The sequence below is a fragment of the Capsicum annuum genome, chromosome 9 (assembly GCF_002878395.1).
Source record: "Capsicum annuum cultivar UCD-10X-F1 chromosome 9, UCD10Xv1.1, whole genome shotgun sequence".
Taxonomy (NCBI): Eukaryota; Viridiplantae; Streptophyta; class Magnoliopsida; order Solanales; family Solanaceae; genus Capsicum; species Capsicum annuum.
Genome location: NC_061119.1, coordinates 208,883,143 through 208,893,521, shown reverse-complemented (window position 1 = coordinate 208,893,521; position 10,379 = coordinate 208,883,143). Strand labels below are relative to the sequence as shown.

The window sequence follows — 10,379 nt, the reverse complement described above, 5'->3', positions numbered from 1 at the left end:
AAAATGAAAGGTAAGACAACGTACAATAGATCCTTGTGGTGAGCCCTTTCCCAGATCTTGCACATAACGGGAGGTTTAATGCATTTGATTGCCTTTTTTTTTTAAACTTAATATATAATTATTTATTGAAGCTCTAGTAAGTTATCTTTTTTATAATCCAAAATCGATAAACTCCACTTCTAACTCCGTATCTACGTATATATCATGTGATGTGTGATCTGATAGAAAATTTTCTTGTATGAAAATAACTGGGGGTGGTTGATATGAGGTAGGAATGAGTATTGAGTTTCTTTTTTTTACAACCGGTGTGAATATTACTATTAACAAACAAATACTTACAACCTAAAAAGCCCTCTCACTCTTAATTTCCTACAAAGGGTATCAAACAGCAAGAGCCTCCAATTAAACAGTACTACTTACAATATTTTTGCCAAAAATTCCTACATCTATGTGCTCTTTTTGTATTGCTAAAAGACTTTACTCTTTCTATAATCTTTCTTGTAATCTGTCCAACTATTTCGCCTGTCTAAATTGGTTTCAATTTCTTGCCTTAATCTGTCCAACTGTATCACCTGTCAGAATTGTCACCAGTTTCTTGCCTTCCAAACATAGTAAATCATTCCTCAGCATAAAGCAACTACAACTTCTTTTTGGAATCTCTTCTGGTGTTTCCTTTTAATCCTTTCTAGTGTATACTTCAAATCTTCAGATGGTAGATGAATATTTGCCCATTGCATAAGCTCTGCTTTAACTGCCACTACATAAGTACACTCTTCAAACAAATGTCTGCTTGTTTCCACTGCCCGAGATTGACATAACACATAGTTGACATTTCCACATGTATGTTCAAGTGCTATATTCTATCTTTAGTGAGCACTCTTCTCTGTATGGCTAGCCATGTAATAAATCTCTGCTTTAACAGGGAGACTAAATTTCATACTAAATCTGCTATTTCTAACTTTGTTTGTTGTCAAACAATGCCAGATATCCTCTAATTATTGAGTATTTCCTTCTAGTGATGGATTCATCTTGTTCCTGTTCATACCAATTCATACCAAGTCCTCATCTCCAGCTTTAATGCATTAATCTATGTCAAATACTAGCTACTATCTGTTGGTGCTTTATGTGTCCATACTGAGTCTGACTTCAGTTATATTCCATGCACCCATTGAACCTACAAAGACTCTTGATTAGTAGCTAATTGCCATACTATTTCCTTATAGAGGATTTATTCCAAGTCCCACATTCTTTAATATTCAATCCTCCTTGCATTTTAGGTACACAAACCTTGTCCTGTGAGACTAACCATATGTTTTTTTACCCTCAGATCTTCCCTAGAAGTAGGCTCTACACTTTTGATCAACTTTTTTAACAATACTTTGAGGTAGTAGGAACACAGAATCCCAAAAACTATGCAATGAAAAGAGAATTGCTAGTGGCACTGGAAGCCTTCTTGCATAAGACTTCTTTGCATATATAGTTTTTATTCTCTTTGTGATTTTATTCACCAACTGATAACATTCAACTTTACTCCATTTTTTTTATGAAAGAGGAAGTCCCAAGTATTTTATGGATAAACACCCTTCTAAGAAACCTGTTAAATTCAGTAATTGATGTTTCATGGTCATTCACACCTGCCACAAATAGATTTGATTTCTCCATGTTTACAACCATACCTGTGGTCGCACTAAAATGCTATAAGCCTCTTTTACTCTAGTAATAGAATGTACAACACCTTTACAAAAGATCATCAAGTCATTTGCAAAAATAAAGTGGTTCAACCTTTATATCTTGCACATTGGATGAAAATGAAAATCTGGCAAGCAACTCATTGTTTTAAGAAGTCTTGATAAGTACTCCATGATAATAACAAATAAGAGTGGAGAAACTGAATCTCCTTGTCTCAACCCTCCCATTCCTTCAAAATAACCATATCCTTCCCCGTTATTCTTAATAGTAAACTTAGGAGTAGAAACACATATCAAGATTAAGTTGATGAATCTAGCTGGAAAACCAAACCCTTCCAATGCCTCCTCTAGAAACTCCCAACTCACTATGTCATATGCCTTTCTTAAGTCTATATTCATGAGATATCTTGGTGTTGTTTTTCTATTGTAATGTCTCAAAATATATCAGAAAAATAAGGATATTATGTATCATAGATCTCCCTTTAGTAAATGCAACTTGTTTTTCTGCTATAATACCTGGGCCAACTAGTTTCAGCCTGCTACAGATCATTTTGGCTATACACTTATAGAGCACATTGCTACATGCAATAAGTCTATATTGACTAGACACTTTTGGTCTATCCACTCTAGGTATAAGAGCAATATTAGTTGCATTTACCTATTTCAACAAATGACCAGTTTTGGAAAAGTTCCAACACTGCTTCCATTACATCCCCTTCAATTATACCCCATGATTCTTTTAAAAACCACTTGCATACCTGAAACACCCTGAATTTTTGGTCCTCAAAAATTTCTTGAGCTTTGAGCTCACTATTCTATTGATGACATACCATATGAGTCATATAGTGTGGTTATAGGTCTAGGGACCCAAGTCGTTACCAAACTGGTGTGTAATTGGATAGGTTCTACTTTGAGTATAAGTGACTCACTACGAGTCGTGAGACCATGTTATGAGTGGTAGGGTTGAGTCATATGTTGTTCAGTGTCTAATCCCGTTAAGTTTTATCTTGGATATGACTAGACCATACGAGTCGTATAGTCAGGTCACGAGTGGGATTGTGGAGTCTTAAGATGGATAATGTTTGGGTGTACAACTCACTGTCTTGGTAACGACTCAAGGGTACGAGTCGTATGATGTGGTGATGAGTCAATGGGTCAAATCATAACTAAGAATGGCTTTTTACAGCTTTAAGCTGTGGGCACTTTGGATATTTTCCACTTGAAACCCTTAAGGCCCCATGTCCATATAACACTTTTTGGTCATTCATTCCATACTTTACAAGATTAAACATCCTCTTTACTCCCTTAAAATCCTCTGAAGCAAAATTGGCTAGTATTTCTGCAAAGTGGTCATCTAAGGGTTCAAGAGTCACTCTCTGTGAATCTTCGTAATTCAAGTGTGACTCTTCCATCATTGTTAGTTTACTAAAAACATATGTTTAAAGCATTGTTCATGAGTTATTAATGGTGGTTTTGAAACCAAAGTTGAGGGGTTTGAATGCATATCATTGAATATTATTTTCTATCATTTAAATTGTGATTATGCATGTTTTAATTATGATTTTATACATATGGGTGCATGGGAGTGGTGATTTAATTGAGGGGTCATGATTGAACCCCTATTTGATGATTTTGACATTGATAATGGCATGTTCTCAACCTGTTTGTGAACTTGTCAACGAGAATGAATTGTCACAAATTTAAAATGTGTTTTGAACTAAGGCTTTGGTATACATGAATGAATTTGAAAGGGCTTTGGTGGCCATAAATTGAATTGAAACCTTAGGGGTTTGGTTGGCTAATGGTTTTGAGTCCTAATGTGGTGGATTGATTAATATTCCTTTATGAACACTGGGGTTTGAGTCGCAAATTAATGTAATAATTGTCTTGGCATGTTGTACGCTTTCATGTAGGGTTGGTATGATGGTACCAACGGGATGCCTTTATGGAGTAACTGAATTGATAAATATGATTGTGCAATAAATGTTTAAATTAGTCTTTAAAGTGGGATGTATAGCCGGGCCATGAAAGTGGAGGTCTCAATGGAGCAACACCGAAAACCGCACTAGCTAGTATGGGTGTCTAGTAAACCAGGAGATTTGAGTCCCCCATATTAAATATATGAATGAGAGGTTCGAGTCCCCTATATTGTATACATTAGTGCTTAAGTCACCTTGGCTATTCCAGAAAGTTTAAGTCCCCCATAAAGGCATATAAGAATATGGATATTCTTTGGTTTATACGGTTACATGTACTGGAGCCCTTCCAGCTAGGAGAGAGTTGAGCCCATATAGCCCGTGGGTGCCTTATTTTATGACGGTTAAGCTACACAACCCAGGTTAAGGTTTTCAAAGTTCATGCTAAGCCTCGCTCCCTACCCCAGCATGTGGTATTATATATGTATATGTATTTCATATGATATTATGCATTGAATGTTGTATTGGTTTTGAACTGTTATCATGGCATTATTTTATTTCTCTATCCCTGAGTTACATACTATCACTCCAACCTCTAATCGTCTCCAAATGTTGTATACCCACGCGATATAGGAACTGACCATACTTCTACATCCTCTGCTTAGTAACTTGAAATTGGGATCAGCTAGAGAGTCAAATTTAAGTGGTGAGCTTCCATCCTTCGGAAGACCCCAGTTCATAGTGTGTTTTCCCTCTTTGTTTTGACTATCTTTTGGATATTTATTTTGGTTATTATTGGGGGCATGTCCTGACATCTTATTGACCTTCAATTTTGTAGAGGCCTTGTTGAACTACTGTGGACTTGGGTGGCTTGGTTGATATTTTAGGTGATGGGAGATTGTCCAGTCACTGGTGGATGGTATATACACTTAATGAATTATTATTCGTTTCTTTATGTGTTATCTTGTTATGTGTTTGGAATTCATCCGACACTTGAGGTTATTGTGTAGGTTAGGCTTAATGAAGGGGGTGATCTCTGGTTGTAAGACCCGCGAAATTCTAAGCTTAACTCAGTCCTTTAGAGCATGAAAAGAGGTCCCAGACTTAGAAATTTCAGCCAAGTGTTTACAGTTAGAATTATTTTAGCCCTCATAATGTGACGATCTTATTTTACGACCCTTATGACCTTGAAATGTCGATCCTTGGATTGAATCATGATCAAGTATGTCAGTATGTTACTTCAGGTGAGTTTTGAATTTTTTCGAACCTCATTTGAAACAAGTTTGGGAGTCCAAAACAGTGGATCGATGCGATCTTAATGCGTCTCTTTGCCTATCACATCGATAGATATTTTTCCTCAGCTCCCAATGCAAATTTCAGTGAGCCGATGCAATCTCGACACATTGCGTCAGCCATCGCATCGACCCCATAGACGCGGTGCGTTGGTCTACAGGTGGGCACATTTTCAGTAATTAAAAGTCCGCGTCCATAGGGGTATTTGGGTCATTTTTCATGTCTATTCATCCCCAAAAATATGAGATTTATCACTCCTAAAGGCAAAATTCATTCACTATTAACAAATTCTCTTAAGAACAAACCCTAACCCTTCAAATTCAAGATTCAAGTCCCAAGAAATTCACCATAAACTTCAGAGAATTGATTACCAAGGTATATTGGGTGTTCATCCAAGGGTTTTCTTCCACCCTTGGAGTTCAAGAACCTCTTGTAAAATTTTAAGATGATTGGTTCCATGAATTCCATGTTGAGTTAAATTGTATTCATGATTATGATTTTTATTAGGATTCTAACCCATGATTAATTACAAAATTCATGTGAATTAAATAGCATGTGTGTAGTATTATGCAGTTTTATGTTGGAAACCCTTGAATTTGTGAGTTTGGAATTGTGATCATGATGCTTGCATATTGACTAGTATTATATGCATAAACTACGCCCCCCTCCAAGTGTTTGATAAAATGTTCATGTGATTTGAGTAGTGAAATCATATCATGTTAGCATGTATACAAGCTTATACCATTCAAGTGCTTGATAAAATGCCTCAAAGAATGAATTGTGACAAAGTGTCTAGTTATCATGCTTTCAAGATTATGCTATATTTTACAATTTACGTAATTGAGTCCTAGGGATATCTAATACCCGACAATCTAGCTATTTACCTAGACTTACAGTAGTTACAGAATAGTCTAAGTAGTATCACAAACAGTAGTACTCAGTCTAGTTCAATCAGTTAACAGAACTTAGTGAACTTAGTTCAGTTAGACAACACGATTAGTAACAGTTTAGCCAAGCCTAGAACAGTCTAGAAATCAGTTTAGTGTATATTCAATTGGGAGTAAGAATCAGCATTGAGTGAACCCAGGGATGGGGGTATTCCTGTTAGAAAAAGGTTTGACCCTTAGTAGCAATCTCTGCGTTACAGAACTACGTAGCCAACGTAGGTTGAGATATCTTTTTGCCAGACTAGGGTTGATAAATCTCTTACAAGTTTTCCTGCCAGCAAGGGTTGACGAAATATCTTCCTACCAGAGAAGGTTAACTCACAACTATTGTTAGTATTCCTTGGCAAGGTGCTAACACCCTTCCAACTGGGGTCACAAGTTGGGCCCTAACTCAGTTTAAAATCGAGGTGTGTTAATTAGATGAACACTCCCACAGTTACAGTTTCAGTTTCAGACTCAGTATAAAAACCTTTGTTCAATTTTAGAATCAGGACTGTCAGATACAGTCACCCAAATTAGCACAGAACTCAGTTCAGTTCCACAGAATCAGGACTATCAGAAATAGTCACCCAGTTGTCTGTAATTCAATTATCAGTGATCTTAGTTTCAATATTAGTAGATTTATACGTAGCATTGCATAGTTAGTAATTACAATAATTTTAGATATACATGTACTCTCATTCAGTTATATTCATATTATTCTTCATGCATATCAGCCTACCTCACTTAGCATACCAGTACATTCAAAGTACTGATGCATACTTTTCTTTTGCGCTATGATATCTTATATCGTAGGTTCAGACGCATGGGCTCCTAACAGTACTTAGTAGCCTAGATTTTCAGCAGTAAATAAAGTGGTGAGTCCTCATATTCCGAGGAAGAGTTTTCATTTTAGTATTTCAATATTCAGTAGTCGGAGTTAGTTAGGGACTTGTCCCATCAACTCCATATTTTGACAGTTAGAGGCTATCAGACTAGATTATTTCAGATAGATGTTCAGTTTTCAGTATTTATTTATCAGTATTCAGTATATTTGTAGTCATGAACCTTATGGCAACTCCAACCTAATTTCCATATTTATTTTGGTAATATTATACAGTGCTTACAGCAGGTACTAGTCATGGGTTAACTTGTGGTCCTTCGAGATTATGTTCACCGTGTGACTCCGGGGTGCAGACTCCGGGCATTACAAACTTGGTATCAGAGCCTAAGGTTTAATAGAGTCCTAGGAAGTCTAAAAGTCGCGTCAAGTAGAGTCTTGTGCATGGGTGTGTAGCACGCCACACTTATGAACAAGAGGGTATTAGGCATTTTAGGAAAAGTTTCCCTTCTTTCAGTATTCATATCATGCGAGTGAGCATGAGCTTAAGTTAAACTCTCTGTCTAATTCAAGTTTCCCTTTCATTTACATAATATGCTTCGCCGAAAGAACAACGAAGAAGAACAAGAAACCAACCAGCCCCTCAGCCTGTTCAGGCAGATCCACTAGGCGAGCATGTATCTTACGCAGAATTCAGAGCAGCTTTCACCACTCTAGCTTATTCTGTGGTAGCCCAGAATGAATGTACAACTGCTGTCTAGGCCAACCCAGTGGCTAATATTATTATAGCTAGAATTTGGGACTTCACCCGAATAAATCCCCCATCATTTATCGGGTCTAAGTTAGATGAGGACCCATAGGAATTCCTTTATCATGTGTAAAAAGTCACAGATATTATAGGGGTGACTGCTAGTAAGAGTGCTAAGTTGACCGCATACTAATTGTAGGATATGGCTCACTCATGGTTTAAGCAGTGGAGGAAAGAGAGGGCCACAGATGCAGGGCCCATAAAATGAGGGAGTTTGCCATTGCTTTTTCGGATAGGTTCTTCCCGCTGGAGTTGAGCAAACCAAAAGTTTTGGAGTTTATTAATTTAAAGTAGGGCAATATGTCAAAAAAAAAGTATTCTCTCAAGTTTACTCAGCTGGCCAGATACGCTCCTCATGTGGTAGCAGATAGCAGATCTAAGATGAGTAAGTTTGTGTCTGGGGTGTCTAACAGTGTGGTCAAGGAGTGTAGAACCTCAATGCTGATTAAGGTGATAGACATATCCAGGTTTATGGTCCATTCTCAGAATATAGAAGAGGATAAGAATAAAGAGAAGGAGAGGAAGAATAAGAAATCTAGAACAAGTAGCTTTAACTTTACCCAGCCTAACTCAGAGGGTGGTAATCGTTCTCAGTTTTGTCCAAAATCTTTAGTTTCATCTTCATCCTCAGTTAGTGCCCAATGCCAAAATTTAGAGATAGCAATAAAGACAGGGCGCTAGGCCCTAAACCCTAGGATAGTGTTAGCAGTGCCCGAACAAATCATTTTTGCCAGAAATATGACAGAAACTATTAGGGTATCTGTCGAGCTGGCAGTGACGTATGCTTTGGTTATGGTAAGCTAGGACATAGGTTTAGAGAGTATCCTTAGGTGGGTTCACCGAGTCAGCATAATCATTGCCCAGCTTATTTTGGTCGCTCGAATCAGCAGGGTGCCACTTTCAGTGCTACCAGTGGGCAACGCCCAAGCAGACTCTATGCACTCCAGTCCCGACAAGATCAGGAAAGTTCTCCTGATGTGGTCATTAGTAAGTTACAAGTTTATCATTTATATGTTTAAGCTTTGCTAGATCCAGGAGCTTCTTTGTCCTTTGTAACTTCTTTTAGAGGTGTTGACTTTGGAGTCAGTCCCAAAATCCTAGTAGAGCCCTTCTCAGTCTCCACTCTAGTGGGTATATCTATCATATCCCGGCGGGTATATAGGAACTGTTCGGTTATGGTATCTAAGAAAGTTACTTCAGCAGACTTAGTGGAGTTAGAGATGATAGATTTTGATGTCATTCTTGGCATGGATTGACTTCATTCATGCTATACTTCAGTTGACTATAGAAATAGAATTGTCTATTTTTAGTTTTTGAATGAACCTGTCCTTGAATGGAGGGGTAGTACTTCAGTACTTAGGGGTCATCTTATTTCCTACCTTGGAGCAAGGAACATGATGTTCAAAAGGCATGTCTATCATCTCGTTCAAGTTCAAGAATCTAGTTCAGAGACCCCTAGTCTTAAGTTAATATCAGTAGTATGTGAGTTTCCAGATATGTTTCCCGAAGATCTTCCTGAGGTCCCTCCTAAAAGGGAAATTGACTTCGAAATCGACCATCTTCTAGACACTCAGCCCATCTCTATTTCTCTATACAGAATGGCTCTAGCAGAACTCAAAGATTTAAAAGAATAGTTGAAGGATCTCCTAGATAAGAGATTTATCAAACCCAGCGTATCCCCTTGGGGTGCACCAATTCTATCCGTGCGTACGAAAGACTGTTCTTTTAGAATATGTATAGACTACCATCAGCTAAATAAAGTCACGATCAAGAACAAGTATCCACTTCCTAGAATTGATGAATTGTTTGACCACTTCAGGATGCCAGCTACTTTTCTAAGATAGACCTTAGATTAGGATATCATCAGTTCAGAGTCAGAGAATGTGACATTTTGAAAACAACTTTCAAAACTTGGAATAGTCACTTTGAATTTTAGTCATATCATTTGGTCTTACCAATGTCCCAGCAGCCTTCATGGACTTGATGAAATGCATGTTTAAGAAGTATTTGGACATGTTCATCATAGTATTCATTGATGACATTCTTGTCTACCCCCGCAGTGAAAGTGACATGCAGACCATCTTAGAATAGTCTTATAAACTCTCAGAGCCCATCAGTTATTTGCAAAATTCAGTAAGTTTGAATTTTGACTAAGGTCAGTAGCTTTTCTTGGCCATATAGTTTTCGGTGATGGCATTAGAGTTGATCCTTAAAAGGCTGAAGCAGTGAGAAACTGGCCCAGACCCATCTCTCCATCAGATATCAGGAGTTTCATGGGTTTGGCCAGTTATTACCGATAATTTATTAAGGGATTTTAGTCAATTGTATCCCCTATGTCTAGATTGACTCAGAAGAAAGTCAAATTCTAGTGGTCAGATTCTTGTGAGAATATTTTTTAGGAGTTGAAGACTCGACTCAGTACATTCCCAGTTTTAACTCTACCAGATAGTTCAGACGGGTTTGTGGTATATTGTGATGCTTTCAGAGTTGGTTTAGGGTGTGTTTTGATGTAACGAGGTAAGGTCATAGACTACACCTCTAGATAGCTTAAGCCCAATGAAAAGGATTATCCTACTCATGATCTTGAGTTAGCAGCTATAGTGTTTGCCTTGAAGATTTGGAGGCACTATTTGTATGGGGTGCATGTTGATGTGTTCACAGACCATAAGAGCCCGCAGTATGTGTTTTCTCAGAAAGACCTAAACATACATCAGAGAAGGTGGTTAGAGTTGTTGAAAAACTATAACATGAGTGTTCTGTATCATTCGAGCAAGGCCAATGTAGTGGCTGATGCTCTTAGTAGGATGTCTATGGGTAGTGTTTCTCATATGGAGGATGGTAAGAAGAAGTTAGTTCAGGAAGTTCATTAGCTTGCCTGACTAGGTGTCTGCTTATTCGATTCAGCAG

The 10,379-nt window shown here is 37.7% G+C and overlaps 1 long non-coding RNA gene across 2 annotated transcripts in view; it reads left to right on the top strand.

The window, feature by feature from the left end:
* The first annotated feature begins 5,401 nt into the window (after positions 1-5,401).
* The window catches only part of LOC124887233, a 35,537-nt gene continuing 30,559 nt past the window's right edge, over positions 5,402-10,379 (top strand). For both annotated transcript variants that reach the window (XR_007044588.1, XR_007044589.1), the window contains exon 1: positions 5,402-6,701. This is a non-coding gene — a long non-coding RNA (uncharacterized LOC124887233). The remainder of the gene's footprint in view (positions 6,702-10,379) is intronic.